Below are 22,954 nucleotides of genomic sequence, written 5' to 3' on the forward strand. Positions count from 1 at the left end.
TGGGCAGCCTGCTGTATCTGGAGGTGTCCCTGCTGACTGCAGGTGGGGTGGGCAAGATGAGCTTTGAGACTCCCTTCCAACCCTATGCAATCTGTGACTCTGTACAGAGACTGAATGTGGGGGCCAGGGTTGAGCAGTGTCCTTCCACATCCTTATGGCCGCATGTGGCTGCTGCTTGCAGTGGTTTAGGCTCGAGGTGAGGAGAAAGTTCTTCACAGAGAGAGTGATTGGTCATTGCAATGGCAGGTGGTGGAGTCACCATCCCTGGAGGTGCTCAAAAAGGGATTGGACGTGGCACTCGAAGCCATGGTTTAGTAGTCATGGAGTCTTGGGTGACAGGTTGGACTTGATGATCTTTGAGGTCTTTTCCAACCTTGTTGATTCTATGAAGCAGAGTGAATGGGGGTCCAGTGGAGTGCTGGTGGCCAAAAGCAGAGTCACCAAGGTCAGAATCAGCACCGTGGGGCTTGCTTTCTATTTACCAGCTGGCACTGGTACCAGCAGATTTACTTCTGCTCCCAATCCGTTGTCAATCACAGAACTGTAAAAGCCCTTTAGGATGGTTGAGCCCAACCCTTCTCCAACTCTGCCAAGGCTGGTGCTAAGCCATGCCCCTCAGCAGCACATCTCTGCCCCTTTCCATCACGCACAGCTTGTGCAGAAGCCATCATTTGGATCTGCTGCTTTGAAGCTGGAGACAACCGAAGCAGTGCTTCGTGTTTAGGGCAGACTCCTGTAGTTCCAGGACTGGTGACCCTCAGGAGGAACTCAGCTGCAGATTTCTCTCTCCTAAGGAGAGAAGCTCCTGCCCACCCGTGTCGGTGTGGTTTATTTTGCTGAGGCTGCCTGGATAATCACACTAGTGACGAGCAGGAGAGCTCCCAGGAGAGACGGGGAGAGCAGAAAAGGCACAGCTTTAGGGTGGTAAATCTGCTGCTTCAGGATGAAAACAGCCTTGCCTGAGGCATCGTCTGTGGGGATTTAGGGTTCTGTAGAGCTTGTTAAGCATCTGAAGAGATTAGGTGTTAATGATCTTGGGTATTAGGAATATGCATGGCAATGGAGCTGAAAAGCCTGGGAATTACTCTTTTAACTGTCTCTGTGCTGGGCTCTGGGAAGACTACTCCTATGCTCACCTTCTGTGACCCTGTTCAAGACTCTTCCACACCTTTGCTCCGTCTGAGGATGAGTTCTGGAGGTTTAGGAAAGATGTTGAGTTGCTGGAACGTGTCCAGAGAAGGGCAACAAAGCTGGGGAGGGCTTTGGAGCACAGCCCTGTGAGGAGAGGCTGAGGGAGCTGGGGTTGCTTAGCCTGGAGAGGAGGAGGCTCAGGGGTGACCTTATTGCTGCCTACAACTACCTGAAAGGAGATCGTAGCCAGGTGGGGGCTGGTCTCTTCTCCCAGGCAACCAGCACCAGAACAAGAGGACACAGTCTTAAGCTGTGCCAGGGGAGGTTTAGGCTGGATGTTAGGAAGAAGTTCTTCCCAGAAAGAGAGATTGGCTATTGGAATGTGCTGCCTAGGGGTATGGTGGTGTCACCATCACTGGAGGTGTTCAAGAGGAGACTGGATGGGGTGCTTGGTGCCATGGTTTAGTGTTGGGTGATAGGTTGGACTTGATGATCTCAAAGGTCTTTTCCAACTTGGTTAATTCTATTCTATTCTAATTCTATCCCACAGGAGTTTACTGGCTCCTGTAAGTCGCAGGGTTAGTCACAGAGTGCTATTGCTGTTGGCAAAGGGTGGGGTATCAGAATTGGGCTCCACCAAGCCCAATGGAGTGATTGATTGGCAGAGACCAAGCCATCACCACTGACTTTTCAGTTCTGCAGTGAGGCCAAGCACAGATGCAGCCAGCACTGGCACTGCTGGGCTCAGCATCACCTCCAGAGAGAGTCACAGGCACCTTTCTGTAGGGCTGGAGGCTTTTATTCTTAACTAAGACAAAGCAGAGCAGTACCAAAAAGGAGACTCAACTGGCTTTAATGGAATGGGGATGAAAAATTGGGAAGGAGGGAGAAGGGATTCCCCAGGAAGAAGCAGTGGCTCCCTGCAAGAGAGTAGCCCTGGAAGCCTTGTGCTGCATGACCGCAGTCCCTGAGGATGGTGTCAGCTGTGGGCTGCTTGCCTCTCCCTGTGTCCAGTTCACTGGGGATGGTGAGGGCAGTGGGCTGCTTGCCTCTCCCTGTGTCCAGTTCAGTCAGTGGGGATGGTGAGGGCTGTGGGCTGCTTGCCTCTCCCTGTGTCCAGTTCAGTCAGTGGGGATGGTGAGGGCAGTGGGCTGCTTGCCTCTCCCTGTGTCCAGTTCAGTCAGTGGAGATGGTGAGGGCTGTGGGCTGCTTGCCTCTCCCTGTGTCCAGTTCAGTCAGTGGGGATGGTGAGGGCTGTGGGCTGCTTGCCTCTCCCTGTGTCCAGTTCAGTCAGTGGGGATGGTGAGGGCAGTGGGCTGCTTGCCTCTCCCTGTGTCCAGTTCAGTCAGTGGAGATGGTGAGGGCAGTGGGCTGCTTGCCTCTCCCTGTGTCCAGTTCAGTCAGTGGGGATGGTGAGGGCAGTGGGCTGCTTGCCTCTCCCTGTGTCCAGTTCAGTCAGTGGGGATGGTGAGGGCTGTGGGCTGCTTGCCTCTCCCTGTGTCCAGTTCAGTCAGTGGGGATGGTGAGGGCTGTGGGCTGCTTGCCTCTCGCTGTGTCCAGTTCAGTCAGTGGGGATGGTGAGGGCAGTGGGCTGCTTGCCTCTCCCTGTGTCCAGTTCAGTCAGTGGGGATGGTGAGGGCTGTGGGCTGCTTGCCTCTCCCTGTGTCCAGTTCAGTCAGTGGGGATGGTGAGGGCTGTGGGCTGCTTGCCTCTCGCTGTGTTTAACCCATGCACACCCCCCACCTTTTTAAGCGTCTCTTTGGTTGCAGCTCCCTTTAACAAAGCTCTCCTGAAGGTGTTAGTCTTCCGGTAATTTGAGGCCCCTGCGAAGTGCCATCTGCTTCAATTTCAGTCTAGTTAAGCAGGAGTGAGGAAGCTCAGCCCATCTCGGGAGGTCCCCAGCTCCTCTTTACAGCTAAGCCCCAGCAGCATGAACTGGGGCATTCCTTAGCCCCCACGCAGCTGAGATGTAAGATCCTGCCGTAGGTACTCTTTACATATTCATGGCTTTAAGGAAAGAAGGTGGGGTGGTTTTTTGCAGCAAATAGACCCAGGGTGTGTGAGATGAATCTTGCTTGGCTTTTAAAGGAAAGGAAAACAAGATAATATGTTCTCTGTCTGATGGGAGGATCCCTAGTGCTTATTTTCCAATTAAGTGAAACCCCCCCCCCCCCACAGAAAAGCAGAGAAGATACAAGGGAAGAAAAAAAAGGCCTCTGCCTGCAGTCCCAGCCAGGGGATTGGGAGCAGCAACTGACAGTAATTTTGTTGTCCTCACAAGAGGGTTGGGAGAGTTAACTCATAGCATCAAAAAAAAATGGGTTTTTGCTCTTTGATGAAGGGTCCTGAACAAATATAAAGGGCTTTAATATTTTGGAGCCAGCCTGGTAACGTTTGTTTTGCTGTGAGCCCATTCCCGAGGCTGGAATTTCCTGCTCTAGGAGGTGGAAGCAGCAGTAAGGGTGTTACAGACACTGGGGGCTGTAGGGTGTGAGGGAAGGCTTGGGGCTGTTCAGTCTGGAGAGGAGCAGCCTGAGTGGGATCTCATCAGTGCTGATCAATGCTTCAAGGGTGGCTGTCAGCAGGCTGGTCTTTGTTCAGTGGTGCCCAGGGACAGGGCAAAGGGGTGATGGGCACAGACTGGGACATCAGAAGCTCCATCTGAATACGAGGAGGAACTTCTTTAACTGAAGGGAGACAGAACCCTGGAGCAGGCTGCCCAGAGAGGTGGTGGAATCTCCATCTCTGCACACGTTCCAAACCTATCTGAATGTGTTCTTGTGTGATCTGCCCTGGGTGACCCTGTCTTGGAAGGGGGTTGGGCTGGGTGATCTCCAGAGATCCCTTCCAATCCCTACCATCCTGTGGTCTGTGAAGTCATGGCCTGTGGTAACTAAAATAACCTGCACTGGTGAAATGCAATTCTGCATCTGGACCAACACCTTGGTCACTGAAAGCTGATGAGTTTTCATCTCCCACAGTTAAAGACTAACAAAGGTCTGCAGGTTTGTGGCAGGATTAAGTGCCAGTGGTGACTTTCAGTGGCATTAAGTGACAGAATGAGAAGAAATTGTCTCAAGTTGTGTCAGGGGAGGGCTGGGTTGGAGATGAGGAACAACAGGCATCCTGGCCTGCATCAAGAGTAGTGTGGCCAGCAGGAGCAGGAAAGTCTTTGTGTGAGGAGAAAGTTCTTCACAGAGAGAGTTGTTGGCTGTTGGAATGTGCTGCCCAGGGAGGTGGTGGAGTCACCATCCCTGGAGGTGTTCAAGAGGGGATTGGAGGTGGCACTTGGTGCCATGGTTTAGTTAGTCATGAGGTGTTGGGTGGCAGGTTGGACTTGATGATCTCTGAGGTCTTTTCCAGCCTTATTGATTCTATGGTTCTATGAATTTCTTTGCTGCAAGAGTGGTCAGGGATTGGAACAGGCTGCCCAGGGAAGTGGTGGAGTCCCCATCCCAGGGGAGGTGTGGACATGGCACTTGGGGATGTGGTTCAGTGACCATGGAGGTGCTGGGTTGATGGACTTGGTGATCTCAGAGGTCTTTTCCAACCATGATGATTCAGTGACTCGATGCATTTGGAGAAGCTGCAGAGATCAGCCCCACTCCTGCTGCTCTCTGAGAAGTGAATGCAGAGAAACCTTGCGTGAAGCAAACCCAATTTTGAGGCCTGAATGCAGAAATATGAGCTTCCAGGGTGTGATCTGAAGGAACCAATCTCCTGGAGAGCCTGCTGATAGGATGTGACAGAGCAGAGTTTTGAGCTCATCAGTGAGTGGTGTTTTTGCATGGGAAAATTGCAGCCAGGCTGTGGTGGGGTTGTTGGGGTGTTTGTTTTTTCTGTCATATAAAACCCAGTTAATTTTGCTCAGTGCCACGGGGGAAAGGCTGAGGTAATTTTGTCAACATCCTCTGTAATGAAATGAATTTGGGGGCTCCCAGGCTCCGCTGCTTTCGCGCAGGAAGGAATAACACTGCTTAGTCTCGCTCTGAAGGTTACTGGCAGCTATAACAATCTATAAATACTCTAAATGGTAACATTTCAAAAGGTTAGGAGCGAGCCACGGAGAAATTGGCTGCTCCTTTCTCTCTGCTCTGAAACCTGAAAGGAGAACAGCCAAGGGAAGTGGAGGAAAACTTGCTCCCAAGAAAGCCTGGAGGAGAAGCTAATCCAGCTCGGAGCCAGGCGGCTGAGCTGGAACAAAGGCTGTGGCTAAGTTGTAATTGGCTGTGCAAGGATGGGTGGCACAAGACATGGGCTTCATGGAGGTGTCACACCTCCTGAATGGCTGCTTCACTGGGGGGCATCCCAGTTTGTGGTGCAGTGAGCCCACTCCATGGCTGACAGGATGTCCAAGGGTGAAATGCAGGAGCTGGGTTGGGAGGAACTGATGCTGGAGCTTAAGATGTGATCTTTCAGACCAGAAAGAGGCTCTCCTTGCAATTCCTGCATGCAGCTACCTGCCCAAAAGCAAACTGCCTTTCCTTCTGGGAAGCCTGTAGCTCATGGAGAGTCCTGCAGCCTTCCCCACAGCCTGCAGTTCCCAGGCAGAACTGGATGTGCTGGGATTTTGCTGGTTTGGGAGGGTAGAATGGAATAGAATTAACCAGGTTGGAGAAGATCTTCAGGATCATCGAGTTCAACCTATCACCCAACCTATCTAATCAACTAAACCATGGCACCAAGCACCCCATCTAGTCTAGAAACCCCCTGCTGATGCTGGAGCCCAGCCAAAAGGAGAGGCTTGTGTTTATCTGCATTAAAACATCAGTGTGAGGCAGTACAGGAATAGAATCATTGAATCATTAAGGTTGGGAAATATCTCTCAGATCATTGAGTCCAACTGCCAACACAACACCACCATGGCCATTAAACCTTCTCTCTCTTTACAGCTCCCTGAAAGGAGGCTGTAGTGAGGTGTGGGTTGGGCTCTTGTCCCCAGTACCAAGTGACAGGAGGAGAGGAAATGGCCTGAAATTGTGCCAGGGGAGGGTTAGGTTGGAGGTGAGGAAAAATTTCTTTGCTGCAAGAGTGGTCAGGGATTGGCACAGGCTGCCCAGGGAGGTGGTGGAGTCCCCAGCCCTGGAGGTGTTCAAGAAAGTTGTGGCCATGGCACTTGGGTCCATGGTTTGGTGGCCTTGGTGGTATTGGGTTGCTGGATGGACTGGGGGCTTTTCCAACCCAAACAATTCCATGACTTGAACTCAGCAGCAACTTGGTGAGTCTGGGTGAGCTCAGTACAAAGCCACACACTCCAGACTTGAGTGCTGTGGGTGAATTCCTCTGGACACCCCAGCTCTGCTTTTTCTCAGTTTCCTGCAGCCTTGAGACCAAATTAGGAGCAAGTGTTGGACAAATGACTGGAATGAAGGTGATACTCAACTCAGGACTGATTGAAGGGAAACAAAAAGTGGCTCCATTCAGATTTTGATCAGCAATCTGTCTCTGCACAGAAACCATGGCAGGCATGAAATGAGGAAGCAAGCATCCTCCTCTCATTGCCAGCCTGCAGCCCAGGCTCAGGCCCCTTCCAGAGTCTGCATCTGATAAATTAATTGGAACTCAAGTGGCATTTCAGGGTGCCTGGGTAAAGAGGCAATAAAAATATTTTCTATTTGTTTACACTGAAAAAAATATCATATTCTGAACTGTCAGGCCTGAAAAATGGATGCTTCTGACTTCACAAATATTCAGCAGCCTGATAGAAATGTCAGATGTGGAGGGGGAGGTGGGTAAAGAGAGGGAAAGGGGGAGGGGAAACAAAAGAGAGAAAAAATCAAGCAGACTATTAAATGCTAATTTATTTTCATCAGATTCCCTTCTCCCTTGCAGAAGTGATGCATCTAAAGACCCAGGAAGTTTATAGAGGTTTTTTTCTCCTTGATTTCAGTGGGGTTTGATTGAGCACTGTAGAATGCAGAGGCTGAGCAGCAGCTCTCTTAGCCTCACTGCTTCTGCTGGCTGAAAAATGGGGGTTGTGTGGACAGAGGGGCAGGGGGATGAAGGCAGCAGCTGAAGCTGTCTTGTGTCCTAGTGTGAGGGCTCTGGTGATCATCCAGCCCCGGCAACCTACCCTACGTGCAGAGCCTCCCTGGATGGGGGAGAGGCCAAGATAGCAAAGCACTAAGGCTGACTGCAGCTGTGGAGAAGGATTTGAATAGAACAGAACAGAATTAACCAGCTTGGAAGAGACCTTTGAGATCATCAAGTCCAACCTATCATCGAGCACTATCTAATCAACTAAACCATGGCTCCAAGTGCCGCATCCAGGCTCCTCTTAAACACCTCCAGTGATGGTGACTCCACCACCTCCCTGGGCAGCACATTCCAATGGCCATTCTCTCTTTCTGGGAAGAAATTCTTCCTAACATCCAGCCTAAACCTCCCCTGGTGCAGCTTGAGACTGTGTCCTCTTGTTCTGGTGCTGCTTGCCTGGGAGAAGAGACCAACCCCCACCTGGCTACAACCTCCCTTCAGGTAGTTGTAGACAGCAATAAGGTCTCCCCTGAGCCTCCTCTTCTGCAGGCTAAGCAACCCCAGCTCTCTCAGCCTCCCCTCACAGGGCTGTGCTCCAAACTCCTCCCCAGCTTTGTTGCCCTTCTCTGGACACATTCCAGCAACTCAACATCTTTCCTAGACTGAGGGGCCCAGAACTGGACACAGGACTCAAGGTGTGGCCTAACCAGTGCTGAGTACAGGGCAGAATGACCTCCCTGCTCCTGCTGGCCACACCGTTTCTGATACAGGCCAGGATGCCATTGGCCCTCTTGGCCACCTGGGCACACTGCTGGCTCATGTTCAGCCTACTGTCCACCAGTTCCCCCAGGTCCCTCTCTGCCTGGCTGCTCTCCAGCCACTCTGACCCCAGCCTGTAGCACTGCATGGGGTTGCTGTGGCCAATGTGTAGAACCCGGCACTTAGCTGTGTTCAATCTCATACCTTTGGACTCTGCCCATCTGTCCAGCTTGTCAAGGTCCTCTGCAGAGCTCTCCTACCCTCTAACAGATCAACTCCTGTTCCCAGCTTGGTGTCATCTGCAGACTTACTGATTATGGACTCAATCCCCTTGTCCAGATCATTGATAAAGGTATTTGGTCCTTATTCAGCCCTGACTGCCACTGTCCCCCACCTGTGGTGACAGGGAAGAAAGGCTTGAAGCAGCTCTGAGTCCCAGGGCACCAAACCCCTCCGCCCCCCCCCAAGCTGCTCTCTGCATAGAGGCTGAGAATTGCATCTCACAGGAGCTTGTTTGCATGGATGCCTACTTTGGGCTCTGACCTAAACTTGTTCTTAAATCTTGTGGACTTAATGGGAATTAAGTCAAAGCTTTCAAGTGTAGAAATTGCTGTCTGCTTAACTGGGACTCATTTGCTGAACACAGAAATGGGGCTTGGAAAGGAAAAAAAAATAGAGAGTTTAAAAAAAGAGAGAGAAACAAGAGGAAGAAGAAAGTGGTCTGGGATGAATTGATATTGTTGTGGGATAATGGTCCCTGATAGTCTGTAACTTTTGTTCAGGCAAGCTAAATGGTACCAATTTTAATTACCATAATGCTCAAATCACTGTAATGGATTTTCAGCATCTTTGTGTTGTTGAAAATGTAATTCTGTTGTTTAAATTGTTCTGCTGGAAATTGCCAGCAGCCATGCTGTCCTCAGCCTCTGCTGCTGCTGCTGAGTAGCACTGCCAGGGGTGGGAGAGAAGGAAGATTCTGCTCGAATCCCAGCATAGAGGGGGTTGCAAGGCACCTCTAGAGATCACCCAGTCCAACCCCCCTTGCTTAAGCAGGGTACCCACAGCAGCTTGCCCAGCATCACATTCTCTCCAGAAGAGACTCCACAACCTCCCTGGGCAGCCTGCCCCAGGGCTCCAGAAGCCTCACACCAAATAAGTTTCTCCTTAAGCTCAAGTGAAGCCTCCTGATTCTGGCTTGTGCCCCTTGTCCTGTCCCTAGGCACCACTGACAGGAGTCTGGCCCCAGCCTCTTGCCCCCCACCCTTTATCTCTTGCTGAACATTGCTCAGATCCCCTCCGGGGCTGCTCTTCTCCAGGCTCTCACCCCAGGGCTCTCTGCCTTTCCTCCTCACAGAGATCCTCCAGGCCCCTCAGCATCCTCATGGCCCTCCACTCCAGCAGTTCTCTGTCCTCTCTGAACTGGAATGCCCAGAACTGGACCCAGTGCTCCAGCTGTGGCTTCACCAGGGCAGAGCAGAGGGGCAGGAGATGAGATGCTGCCTTGCTGCAGCCTTGCTGCTTGGGCTGGCTTTGGGTTGTGAACTTGGGATGCTGAACTGCAGCATCTTTGGTATTCCCTCCTCTGAACCTCGATGGCTGCAGAGACAGGGGAGTGTGCAAGGGAGAAAGGAAAGTCCTCATCCCCTGAGTGTGCTGCTGGTGTCTGTGGGGAGATCCTGGCTGGCTCTCCTGTAAAGCAGCACAGTGTTCTTAGAAAATAAAATCTCTTCCTCCTTTAAAGAACCTTCTAAGCTGAAAAATGGGTACCTTGGGCTTGGGAATCCTGGAAGGAAGAAAAGCAAATAGGAAAGGAGATGGAGGTGGGTTGTATTGAACTGCCTGGAAACCCTGTGGAAGTAGTGCTGTGGAAAACCAGCAGGGATCCAGCAGCTAAATAAATCAGCAGCAGAATTGCCAGCAGCTGTCAAATCCCAAGCAGCAGTAAAGCAGAAATATGCAGCCAGCAGCAGGCTGAGAAGTGTTTGTTAAGCACAGCAAGGACAGAGAGGCAGTTGTGTGGGGTCATAAGGCATGTGGGGATGGCAGGAGCTGGCTGCTCCTGCTCGTTCAGGCTGGTCCTTAGTGCTCTGCTTTGATGAATGTGACCATCTGAAGCACAGGGATGAGCAATGAGCACCAGGAGAGCATCTTTTAGGGGGGAAAAAATGGCAGTTAAGGGCTGCTCCCCAAGCTGGTTTCTTGTTCAGATGTTGGAAGGTGCAGGTTCCCTTGCAGATCTGTAGCCATCACAGGATGCCAGAGGCCTGGCAGGGAAGCACAGGGGTGTTCAGTGGGTGCCCACCACGGAGCTGAGCTGGACAGAACAGTGTCCAAGGCTGTGTGTGGGTAGTGGGCAGTGCCTGTGAACAGTCTGTGTCCATGGGCAGCTGTTGGAGCTTTCCAGGCTACTAACTTTAGCAAGCTCCAGGGAGCCTGGGTGGTTCCAGGGCTGCAAACAGTGAGAGAAGCTGGGGCAGTGGTGACAAGATAAGAGCTTGGGGGGGGTGGGTTCAGCTGCTTCACCTGCTAGAGAATTTGGAGCTGCCTTTGGTGAAAACAGAAGTATTTTTAGCTGGATGAGCTAATTCTTCTAGCCCATCTCTGTAGTCTCTCTATAGTAACTCTCCCTCTCTTCAGTCTGGCTGTAATTTCTGCGTTCCTGGGACTCTGCAGGCAGCAGCCCCCCGAATGCTCACGGAATAATCTTCCCCAGCCCTCAAAGAGGCTGCTTTGATAAGCATGCTCCTGGTGTGCTTTTGAAACGGGAGCCAGCAACTGCACACTACTGCTGCTGCCTCCAACACGTGGGGAATATTTTATCAGCCTCCTTTTCATGTCCTGCTTTGTTTTCTCATCTGGGATTGTATCTGCTAAGGACAATGGGAAAGTTCCGGCGGCGGTGTGGGAAGCCCTGTGCAGATGTGTGCTGCTCTGCATGAGAATGGCTCTCTGACAATCTGCAGCTTCTAAAGCCCAGCCAAGCCGAGGGAAGCTGTGGTACCAAACGTGCAGCATCAAAGTTCCCAACAGTGGAGGCTTTCTTTCCCTTTCTCTCATCCTTGAAGATACTGAAGCGGCACACTTCAAGGCTCTGACAAGAAAGGGACATCTCTTTCCCCTTTGTGCAGGTCTGCTCCCTGCTCATGAGCGCTGCTCCTTCTGAAAGCCCATTCAGGCACTCTCCCGCTGCTGTGGCTCCCACAGAGGGAAGCAGGATGAATTCCACAGCAAGGGGAGAACAAGAAAAGCCATCGTGCAAGTCTGACGCTCCAAAGAATACAATAAATTAGCATCAATTAACACATCCTCTTGAACAGGGTAAAATAGGGCAAACCTGCTCAGCAAAACAAACCCTTGTCCCACACCAGGACCCCCCACGAGGGCCCCGGGAGGCTGTGGTTTGTTTCTTTGTGTGTTTCCTGCTGCAGATACCTTTGCTAGAAGGGCACCAAGGAGCATGAGCAGAGTGGTAAATGTTTGGCTTCCAGATCAAGTCAGGGAAAATGAAATCTCTGTTTCTGGACTTGGGGTTGTTTATCTTTCCAGCAAAGATAAATACAGGAATTTGTGAAAACCCAAGGAGCAGTAACTAAGAATGCAGGCAACCTTCAAAGGTCAGGCAGAGCATGATCCAAGTAAGATTTTCTGCATCCCATCCCCATCCTCCCTAATTGGAAGGGTAAGCAGGTATCACACTGCTGCTGTCTTCACTGTTTGGGGCTTGGTAAAGAGATTCCTGCCCTAATGAGCACAGTGCAAGTGGAGATCTTTAGTGTTTCTGTCCCCTGTAATAGCTTCACCACTTCTAACTATTCATGGTTTGACAAATGGGTGGCAGAATAACAACCCAGGGAGCAGCCAAGCTGCCTGCTGCTGGGTTCCTGCTCCCAGAACAAGCAGCAGACCATTCCCCTTTGCAGTCCCCAGGGATTGTTACCGTGCTGGAAGCAGCTCCAGCTACCCACAGACAGGCAGTTCACATTTTGAGGAGGTTGGTTAAATCTTTCCTTGTGTTCTTCCTCCCTCATCACTCAGTGCTGCCCAGCAGCTAACAGGTCTTTAAGGGCAGCCTTTGGAGGCAGATGCAGGCTTGGCAGGTCCCTGACTGTGCCCTTGGCAAAAGGAAGGAAATCCCAGGCTGTGAGTGAGCCTTTTGGCAGCTGAGCCATGTTCACTCCTTTGGTGTGTGCCCAGCTGCATGTCCACACTGCTCCTTGTGCTGCTCCCTGATTCACTCTCTCTCTCTCCTGCCCATCGCAGTGCTGCTTTTCACTCCTGCCTTATTAGCTTGCCTGAAAGATAAAGCAGTGGAATGCTGCCAGCCTGGGAAATTATAAGGCTGCTTTTAGCTTCTCCTGCTGTACACACTGGAAAAAAAAAAAAAAGTTAGAGGAGGAAATAATGGCCCTGCCATAAAGCTCACCTGAGAAAGCCTGCCACCTAAAAATGCATCCCCAGAGAGAGACAGTGGGGGTGGCCCAGGAGAAGGAAACACAGAAGGACTCAAGCAGTGCTGGTGAGAGCTAGACAGCTGCTTAGCACAGAGCTGCTTTTTGTCCCCTTTTTGTCCCCTTCTCTCCTTCCACTTCCAAGACTGATTCCCTGGCTATGGCAGGCTGGATCCGAGCTGCTTTGCCCTGCCCATAACCCTGTGCAGAGCTTTAGATGTGGCTGCACCATCTCCTTGGACTGCCTGGCAGTGCAGCCTGTGTGTTGAGCTCCACAGGTCCTGGTGGATTTCCCAGAGTCTGGAGAAAGCAGGGGCTGGCTCACTCCCTGTAAGGTTGTGCATCACCTGGGAACCTTCTCACCAGGAAGCCAGATGCCAGCAGAGCTTGGCAGAGTCCTTTCACATAGCTGTCAATGAGGATATCCTGAGTGCCTGCCCATGCTGGCTCTTCAATTGCAAACCAAAACCACCTTTAAAACAGTTGTCCTGCCTGCCCCCCACCCTCCTGAGAGCCCCTCTGCTCCTGCAGGCACACCTCTCACCCTGCTCCAGCCTCTGCTCCAGCTCTTTTCTTATTCTTTCTGAAGGTGCTCCTTAATGAACCCGCTTGGAAGGACAGAGGAGGATGAAAGGCCGGGACAGTGGGTGGAGGAGAAATGCAGACTGGGAAAGGCAGAAAGCTAATTTAATTCTTTCTTGTCCTGCTCTCAGCTCCCTCAAGTTATCCTTCAACAGATGTTTAAAGCTTGCAGCTGAAACTTTTCTGCATTAAACTGCAACAATTAAAAGCAGCTCAGGGAGCACCGAGGTCCAGAGGGAGGCATTTCAAAACCCATTTCAAGGGCTGTTGGTCTTGTGTGTGGGGATGGACTGGATCTTGAGAAGATTCTGCAGGTGCCTTTCACCTTGATTTGGTTTTGGTTTGGGTTTTTTTTTTACTCTGTTATGCTTAAATTTAATTTGTTAAGACTGAGTGTCCCCTCCTGGTGCCCTCACGATTCTAAATCATAGAATCAGTCAGGGTGGGAAGGGACCACAAGGATCATCTAGTTCCAACCCCCCTGCCATGGGCAGGGACACCCCACACTAGACCAGGCTGGCCAGAGCCTCATCCAGCCTGGCCTTAAACACCTCCAGGGATGGGGCCCCAACCACCTCCCTGGACAACCCATTCCAGGGCTTCACCACTCTCATGGGGAAGAACTTCCTCCTCATGTCCAGCCTGAATCTCCCCACCTCCAGTTTCATTCCATTCCCCCTAGTCCTATCACTACCTGAGATCCTGGGAAGTCCCTCCCCAGCCTTCTTGTAGGCCCCCTTCAGATACTGGAAGGCCACAATAAGGTCACCTCGAGCCTTCTCTTCTCCAGACTGAACAGCCCCAACTCTCTCAGTCTGTCCTCACAGGAGAGGTGCTCCAGCCCTCTGCTCATCCTCGTGGCCCTTCTCTGGACACCTTCCAGCACCTCCAGATCCCTCTTGTAATAGGGGCTCCAGAACTGGAGGCAGTACTCCAGGTAGGGTCTCAGCAGAGCTGAGTAGAGGGGGAGAATCACCTCCCTTGACCTGCTGGCCACACTTCTCTTGATGCAGCCCAGGATCTGATTGGCTTTCTGGGCTGCAAGTGCACATTGAGAGCTCATGTTGAGCTTCTTGTCCACCAGCACCCCCAAGTCCCTCTCCTCAGGGCTGCTTTCCAGCCAGTCACTGCCCAGCCTGGATTGGTACCTGGGATTGCCTCAACCCAGATGCAGGACCCTGCACTTGGTCTTGTTGAACCTCATGAGGTTGGCTTGTGCCCACCTCTCCAGCCTGTCCAGGTCCCTCTGGATGGCATCCCTTCCTTCCAGCCTGTCTGCTGCACCACACAGCTTGGTGTCATCGCAGGGCACCACTGGCTCCCAGCAGCACCAAGCTGTTGGAGGGTGGACGTTTTTATGGCTGAGAGTCAAGTGAAAGCTGTGGGTTGAAAGAGGGAGCAGGAGGTGTGTGGAAAGCAGAGGGGCTGGAACCTCTTGATGAGGTCCCGAGGAAGCAGTGCTGCACTGTGCGTGCCGCTCGGCGCGTGGCTCCGCGTCCCGGTGGGCTGCTCAGGACTGACTGCTCCTAATGAGGACATAAACCCAGAGAGTCTGTGCCCTGCCTGCACCAGTGACTAATTCCAGGCATTTAGCAAGGGCATAAAAATCCTATAATGAATCTGCTGAATATGGGAGGGGAGGGAAGTGCTGAGGGGAGATTCTAAATGCCAAGATCTCAGCCAGCATAATTCACGCTCCCCCGCAGCCACGCTTCTCAGAGTGGGTTGGGGAAGTACCCTAAATGCAGGCTGAGGCTGCTGCAGGTGAAATGTCTTTGCTTTTCTCCAGGATAGATGGAGGTCACTGCTCTAATGGCTTCTGGTCAAGCTGAGTTTTTGATGTAGCAGTGTCTCAAGAGATCAGTTTATCCCTGTATCATCTCAGACCTGAGATAAACAGGAAAAGGATAAAATACTTCTGGCCAACGGTCAGCAGAATGTGGAGGAGGGGTTAGAAACAGGGCAGGCCATGGGTTTGGGGAGCAGGGAATAAGGGACAGCTTGCTCACAGCTCATCCTATGCCTATTAATCACCTAGAAATAGGATGAGGTTGTCAGGAAGAATGAGTGATTGATTATCATTTATTACTATTTATTTATTATTAGAAGTTCTTGACAGTGAAGGTAGTGAGACACTGGAACAGGGCAGGGATGCCTCCTCCCTGGAGGTGTTCAAGGCCAGGGATGAAGCCTTGAGCAACCTGGGCTGGTGGGGGGTGTCCCTGCCTGTGGCAGGGGGATGGAACTGGATGATCTTGGAGGTCCCTTCCAACCCAACCCATTCTATGAATTTACTTTCTTCTTCTGGTTGTTGCTGCAGCTGTAGGTTGAGGCAGTAGAGCACCGTTAAGGTTGGAGTGAGAGGCAATGAGGCTCTCCTGAAGCTGAGGTAGATGAGGGTCAGAATTGCTGCCAGTGTGCAGTTATTTGATGCTCTGATCTTGACCCTGTGCCCTTAGCAGAGCTGCAGTGAGCAGAGCAAGGAGAGGTGTCATATGGAGCTGCAAGCTGGAAAATATTCAGGCAGATTTAGCCTTGGCTTGGATACAGCTCCAGAAATACCCCGAGCTGAGCTCCAGCTCCAGTGGTTTGCTGGGCTGATAGCTGAGGTAGCAGAATCCTCATCTGGAATTACCAGGGAAACCCAGCTCCAAGCCCCAACCTTGGACAGCAGAGCCACAGCCCCTCCCCTGCTCAAGCACTTTGCTGGAGCTGGGGTGTGTGTGTGTGCTCACAGCTCTTAAATAACAACTCATTAAAGGCAGGTGGGACACCGGTGCCAGATGCCATCAGCTGCAATGAAATCAGCCTCCCAAGCAGCAGAGCAGAGTCCTCTCCAGCAGAGAAGCTTTCTTTGCTGGGTCCCTCTGCCAGTTCTGCTGCTTGTGTGTTTGTAGTGTAAAATATTCCAGGCAGGGATTACCTCTGCCTGCTGAACTTTACTCAGCACCACGCAGACCCTGGCAATAATTAATACTAAAGCTTCCCCTAATCTAGTTACAACATAATCTTCAGGCTGCTCCTTCCACTGCTTGTCAGATAGAACAAACCCCCTGCTGGTGCTGAGCCTCCTGGAGCAGTGTTAGCTGCTTGGGGCTTTTCAGCCACTTCAATATGGGAAGCCTTAGCAGGAAATCTGGATTATCTGGCAGGGGATGTCTGTGTCTGCTTCTGCTGCCACGCTGCAGTAACCTAGGAGTAACTCCTCTGGAGTTAGCAGACATTAAATATAATCTGCTTAAGGCAGGGATCCTCTGGCAGAGCTGTGATCATCACACAGGCAGAGAAACTGAACCCATGGGCTGCATTGAAGGGACCTTCAAGATCATCCAGTTCCAAACCCCCTGCCATGGGCAGGGACACCTCCCACTAGCAGGCTAAGGAGAGACCTCACTGCTCTCTACAACTCCCTGAACTTCTAGGAGGTTGCAGTGAGGTGGGGGTTGGTCTCTTCTCCCTAGTCTCAGCGGGTAGGAGAGGAAATGGCCTGAAATTGTGCCAGGGGAGGGTTAGGTTGGAGATGAGGATAAATTTCTGTGCTGCAAGAGTGGTCAGGGATTGGCACAGGCTGCCCAGGGGGGTGGTGGAGTCCCCAGCCCTGGAGGGGTTCCAGAAACCTGTGGCCATGGGACTTGGCGCCGTGGTTTGGTGGCCATGGTGGTGTTGGGTTGCTGTTTGGACTCAATGATCCTAGAGGGTTTTCCAGCCTTGCTGATTCTATGATTCTTTCTCCCTGTGCACCTATAGCAGCACCCTGTGTGCAGGCAGGGGGACAAAAGGAGAGGAGATGCCTCTGGCTGTGCCCAGGGCTGGGTGTGCCCTGCTGTGTGCAGAGGCTGTCACTTGGAGTGGGGTGAGGGCAGGGCTCCTTCCGAGCCCACAGTGCTGTTTGCATTTGCTGATGAACTCCAAAGGAGGGCAGAATAGAATAGAGTAGAATTAACCAGGTTGGAAAAGACCTTTGAGATCACTGAGTCCAAACCTATCATCCAACACTAATCAACTAAACCATGGCACCAAGCACCCCATCCAGTCTCTTCCTAAACACCTTCAGTGATGGTGATTCCACCACCTCCCTGGGCAGCACATCCCAATGGCCAATCTCTCTTTCTCTGAAGAACTTCTTCCTAACATCCAGCCTAAACCTCCCTTGGCACAGCTTGAGACTGTGTCCTCTTGTTCTGGTGCTGGTTGCCTGGGAGAAGAGACCAGCCCCCACCTGGCTACAACCTCCCTTCAGGGAGTTGTAGACAGCAATAAGATCTCCCCTGAGCCTCCTCTTCTCCAGGCTAAGCAACCCCAGCTCCCTCAGCCTCTCCTCACAGGGCTGTGCTCCAAACCCCTCCCCAGCTTTGTTGCCCTTCTCTGGACACCTTCCAGCAACTCAACATCTTCCCTAAACTGAGGGGCCCAGAACTGGACACAGGACTCAAGGTGTGGCCTAAGCAGTGCTGAGTACAGGGGCAGAAGCACCTGAAGGAATCCTGTGCAGATCCATTTCCTCTTTTCACTGAGCACCACAACATCTGAGGAGCATTTCTCAGCTAAGCACCACCTCCATCTGCACGTCTCCAAACGGAGCTGCAGAGCAAGTGACTTTTCATTGTGGTGCTGTAATTCGTTGATGTAATTACTGTACAATGCAGTGAGGTGCTTTCAGGTTTTCCAGTGTTAATTAAAAAGCTAATAACTTGAAGAGCTATAAATACTCAGGTAGGGGGGCTGGTGCTCCAGGCAGCTAATCCTTCCTTTGTCAGCTGCTAAGGATCCTTCAGTGGCAGTCCAGGCTCTGTTCATTCAGTGGCAGTCCAGGCTTCTTTTTTTCTGAGGGCAGCACTTTGTGACTCAGCTCCTCCATGCTAGCTGTAGGTATTCCCACCATGCCCAAGCACCACTGGGGCTGGTTCCCAGACACAAGCATGTTCACAGCTAAATGCCAGCACAAACCAGAGGAGATCTCACCACTCCACCCCCCTGAGCTTTCTTCTTTCTCTGCTTTCATCTCATCTGCTCCATCTGGGGCCATGCTCTTGTCAGCAGTGCCTAAACAGCAGGGCAAGGGGCACAAGCTGGAACCCAGAAGGTTCCATCTCAGTAGGAGGAGAAATTTCTTTGGTGTGAGGGTGCTGGAGCCCTGCAGCAGGCTGCCCAGGGAGGTGGTGGAGTCTCCTTCCCTGGAGAGCTTCCACCACCATCATCCCCCCAACCCCCGCTGGCCATTGTGATACTGGGCAAGCTGCTATGGGTGCCCTGCTTTAGCAGAGGGCTTGGACTGGATGGTCCCCAGAGATCCATTTCAACCCTACCACGCTGGGATTCTGGGATCTAGCCCTACCTGCCTCTCCATGGAGTGCTAAGACTGTTCCAGTACTAGCACAGAAGCAGCCCTTTACAACATTCAAGTCTTGTGATGGCCATGACAGATGCCAGAATGTTTTCCCATGATTTGCATAAGATGGGTAAAGACAGGCAATGCCTAGAACCTGGAACACCGCTCCTAACCCACGCCTGTTACTACAGGTCCCATTGCTAGAACCCACTGCCCCTCCCAACAAAGCAGCAAAGAGAGGACTCAAGAGTCTCTTGTGCAAGCTCTAATTCAGATCCTCTGGGGCTCCTCTGACTGTTTATCCTCAAATGTTTTGTCCTTCACTTGGCAGGAGAAATAAACTCAACCAGCCAAAGCCATTTCTAATCTGTACCTGGCAGGCTGGAGCCCTCATCCCTGCTGCAGGTTGGAATGGCCACTAATATACTTAACAGACACTGGTGCATGGTAACAGAGCTTAATTCTAGACAGTGCTAATACTGTACACAAGAGCAGGAGGATTGATAGCCCTTGTAATCTCTTATCTAAACACAGCAGAGCTGCATATGCTGTTCATAAAGCACCAACATCAATCACTGCAGTGGCAGGCAGGTAATTGGGAAGTAGGCTCCTGCTCATGGAGACCAGGGGAGGATTGCAGCCTTCAGCAGGTCTTTGCCAAAATTTTTCTCTGTCTCGGCTTTCCAACTCCAAAATCTGAAGTGGGCCACTTAAAACCCATGTGTGAGCACTTGGGCAGTGTGACTTTCACTGCACAATCACAGAATGGCTCAGGTTGGAAGGGACCTCAGAGATCATCTGCTCCAACCTCCCCACCATGTGCAGGGACACTTCTCAACTAAACTCAGCTGCTCCTCATCCAACCTTGAACACTCCCAGGGAGGAGGCAGCCACAGCCTTTCTGGGCAGCCTGTTCCAGAGTCTCACCACCCTCCTACTGAAGAACTACTTCCTCAGCTCCATTCTAACCCTGCTCTGCCTCAGCTTCAAACCATCCCCTCCTTGCCCTGTCTCTAGACACCCTCATGAAAAGTCCTCTGCAGCCTTCCTGCAGGATCCCTTCAGGTACTGGAAGGCATCTCTGAGGTCCCCCTGGAGTCTTCTCCAGGCTGAGCACCCCCAGCTCCCTCAGCCTGCGCTCACAGCAGAAGTGCTCCAGCCCTTGGATCATCTTTGTGGCCTCGGCTGGACTCACTCAGCTCCCTCCAAGGCCAGGTGTTCCCCACCCTCCAGTGAGCAGGAAGGTTGTCCAGCACTGTGGGTAGAAAGGTCTAGAAACATGTGGTGCCACAGCCTGATGGTGACTGCTTGGTGCCTCCCTGCAGGGAGAATGCTGCAGAGCTGCAGGTGACCACTAACACCCAGCGAGATCTGCACGGCCCTGAGGAGAGGATCAGATTTTAATTGACATCCATTAAGCCCTTTGCAATGTGCAGGCTTAAAGCAATGCTGTGAGTGCAGGTTTTGTAGCAGAGGGACTGGTGAAGGGGATCTTGGAGCAGCGCAGAACAACTCCGCTTGCACCTTCAGCCAGGTGAGGAGAGTCTGAGAGACTCAGGGCTGGGAGGAGTTTGCTCCTGAAAGCTTCTCCACGGATTAAACATGAATGGGAAATCTTCAGCTGTGAAATGAATCAGCCCTGACTGAAGTGCTGTGTGAATGAGCAGCGTTCAGTGCCTGATTTCCACATTAGTGACATTAATTTTAACTGCTGCTTTCTGCCAGGAAGGGGCTGGGAAATGCAGGAGAATAAAACCGGAGAGGGCCTCCTTAGGAGGGGGAGAAAAGAGCAGACTGCTGCCTGCCTTTGTGGTGTCTCCTCTTCCTCTGGCCCTGCTCTGAGTTTGCTGGGATTCATCCTCATGGATACAGCACCAAGAATGATTTTGCTTTGGTTTCTGTTACTGCATGAGGTGAATGAAAAGAGCAGACTGCTGACTGCTTTTGGCTTTGTGGTGCCGCTGCCTCCTCCTCCTCCTCTTCCTCACACAGGACCTGCTCTGAGTTTGCTGGGATTTATCCTCATGGATACAGCACCATGAATGGCTTTGCTTTGGTTTCTGTTACTGCATAAGGTGAATGGAAGTTGTTCTGTAGATTGGAGGAGCAGCCTGCTTGGCTTGGTGCATTCTGAGGTTCAGCAGCTTGCAGTGTTCAGAGGTGCAGTGAGCAGAGCTGTAGGCACTGCCTGCCAGTCAGGACAGAAGTTTCCAGCATTTACCCTGGGGATTTACCCTGAGAGGGTTTTCTCCCTTCAGAAAGGAAACTTTGTGGCTCCTCCCTTGGTATTTCTCTTGGATTGTTGTGTTTGAGGAGCTGGATGGAGCAGGGCAGCAGGCTGAGAAGCTCATCACAGGACACAGGATGTGGAAGCACACTGGCCCCATGCTCCCTGCCTTGCAGGCTCCCTTTTGGCCGCCTGTGGGAAGGGTTTGCCCCACAAGCATGGGACTGATCCCCTCTCTTGGCTGGCCGTGGTCCTGCCTCCAGCTCTGGGCTCCTGCTGCTTGCCTGCTGTGGCTGTGGGTTAGCTCTGAATCATGAGCAGGAGCTGCTCTGGCGAGAAGGGTCATGAATTAACTACGTTGGGCACAGCTCTAGAAACAGTTTTAATGAGCTGGAACAAAGTCATACCGGGCTGGGGTGGTTTGCAGGGAGGAGGAAAATGGATTTTATTCACTGTTTGTGCTCACATCTCCAGGAGGATGTTTGTAACTGAGCTCAGAAGCTGACTCATGAGCACACCCTACTGCTGCCTGCAGCAGATGCAAAAGGAATTAACCTAATTAGTCCTTTTTTTTCCTCCTCATTTTGTGGTTGCACGGAGTGTAGATTAACCTCCTTTCTTCTTCCATGGTCTTCACTTATATGTTTCCCTTTGCTTTCTAAACATAAACCCTGTGCATGCAGAGGGTGCAAGAAGCCTTCTTCCTGGTACTTGGACCTGAAGGCTAACTTCCAGAACCTGAAGGAGGGTTTGAGAAATCTGAGAAGGGACTTCTGGCAAGGGCTTATAGGATGACAGGGAATGGATTGAAGCTTGAGGAGGGCAGACTGAGACTGGAGATGAGGAAGAAATTCTTTCTAGTGAGGATGGGGAGACGCTGGAACAGGTTGCCCAGGCACGCTGTGGATGTCCCCCCCATGGAGTGTTCAAGGCCAGGCTGGATGAGGCCTTGAGCAACCTGGGCTGGTGAGAGGTGTCCCTGCCCACGGCAGGGGGTTGGAAGTGGATGATCTTGAAGGTCCCTTCCATCTCAATCCATTCTGACTCTGCCTGGTTCCTATCAGAGTGCAGCCTCTGGGCTGTCAGAAGGTTTCCCTGTGTGCACAGAGCCCAGCACAGGGAGGTTCACAGATCCAACAAAAAAATCCCCCAGGTCTTTGCAGTGAGACCAGAATCAGCTGTGTGCTGGGTTCCAGGTTTGCATCGCTCTGGTGACCATGGGTGTTCAGTTAATTAAAGTTCCCTAATTAATTACAGTCAGGTCAGCCCTTCACTTAGCCCTGTTAAACAACTGCAACACTTCTGTGGGCTGCAGTTTTGTTTAGAACTAATTGTAGCTGAATGAACAACAAAAGCCACCTCTGTACAAACAGACCCTGCCTAATTTAATCATTTAATGCCTGATAATTAACCAGCAACAGAGCTGTTGTGTTCTGCTGCAGGCTTTGCAGCTCTGCTCTTCCTACCTGTGCCATTGCTGGGGAGATTTCACAGCCAGGGTCACATCATACTCGGGGGCTCTCTGTGCCCCCTCCCCAGTACTTCCTCTGCCTCTGCTTGACTTTAGTGGGCTGGATGCTGGCACTCAGAACCTCCTCTGGCAACAAGAGACAGCAGCTCCCATTGCAAGTAGATGGACAGACAGATACAGAGGTGTTGGTCAAACTTTCTGTTACCTGCCTAGTTGTGAGCCTGGACCAGCTTTGCCTGTACAAGGTAGTCTTACCTTCCCCACTCAGACAATCATGGAATCATAGAACTGTTTGGGTTGGAGAAGCCCTCTGAGATCATCCAGTCCAGCCACCAACCCAGCCCTAACATGGCCATCAAACCATGGCCCCAAGTGCCATGGCCACAGGTGTCTGGAACACCTCCAGGGCTGGGGACTCTACCACCTCCCTGGGCAGCCTGTGCCAATGCCTGAACCACTCCTGCAGGAAGGCTGATCCTGGAGGGCTTTTCCAACCCCAGCCCTTCTATGATAAGCTCAGCTAGCTGTGTGCTTCTGAGATAGGAAACCAGTGAGGTCCAGCCCCAGCAGGACACCCCCCACCCCCCCAACCCCCCTTCCCAAACTGCAGTGTTTGGAGTCTGCAGCTCAGTTCTGAGGTGTCAGTCAAAATGGGAGCTGCAAGGATGGGTTGGAACAATCTGTACCCTGCTCAGACAACCTGGGAGCAGAAGACAGCTTCTGGTGCTGCTCAATTTAGCAGCAAGCAAGCAGGGCTGAATCTAGCCCTGAGTTTGGGGCTTTATTATTAGCTGAGTGTTTCAGCTCCCCTTGCTGTCATCAGGCTAACTCAGGAGCTTTTCTTCGGGTGTTGCTCTGGGTTCCTATTCAGCCAAAGCCCAAGGCAACTGAGGCTCTGCAGAGTGGAGGGTGCCTGGGGTGGCTAATGACAGCTTCAGCCAGCAACATGCACTTAGTGATGCACATCAGTGGCTGTGCTCTTGCTAAGATTTTGCCTTTGCCGTGTGGCTGTGGCCAGGAGCCTGCTCATC

This window comes from Dryobates pubescens, chromosome 20 (assembly GCF_014839835.1).
Source record: "Dryobates pubescens isolate bDryPub1 chromosome 20, bDryPub1.pri, whole genome shotgun sequence".
Lineage (NCBI taxonomy): Eukaryota > Metazoa > Chordata > Aves > Piciformes > Picidae > Dryobates > Dryobates pubescens.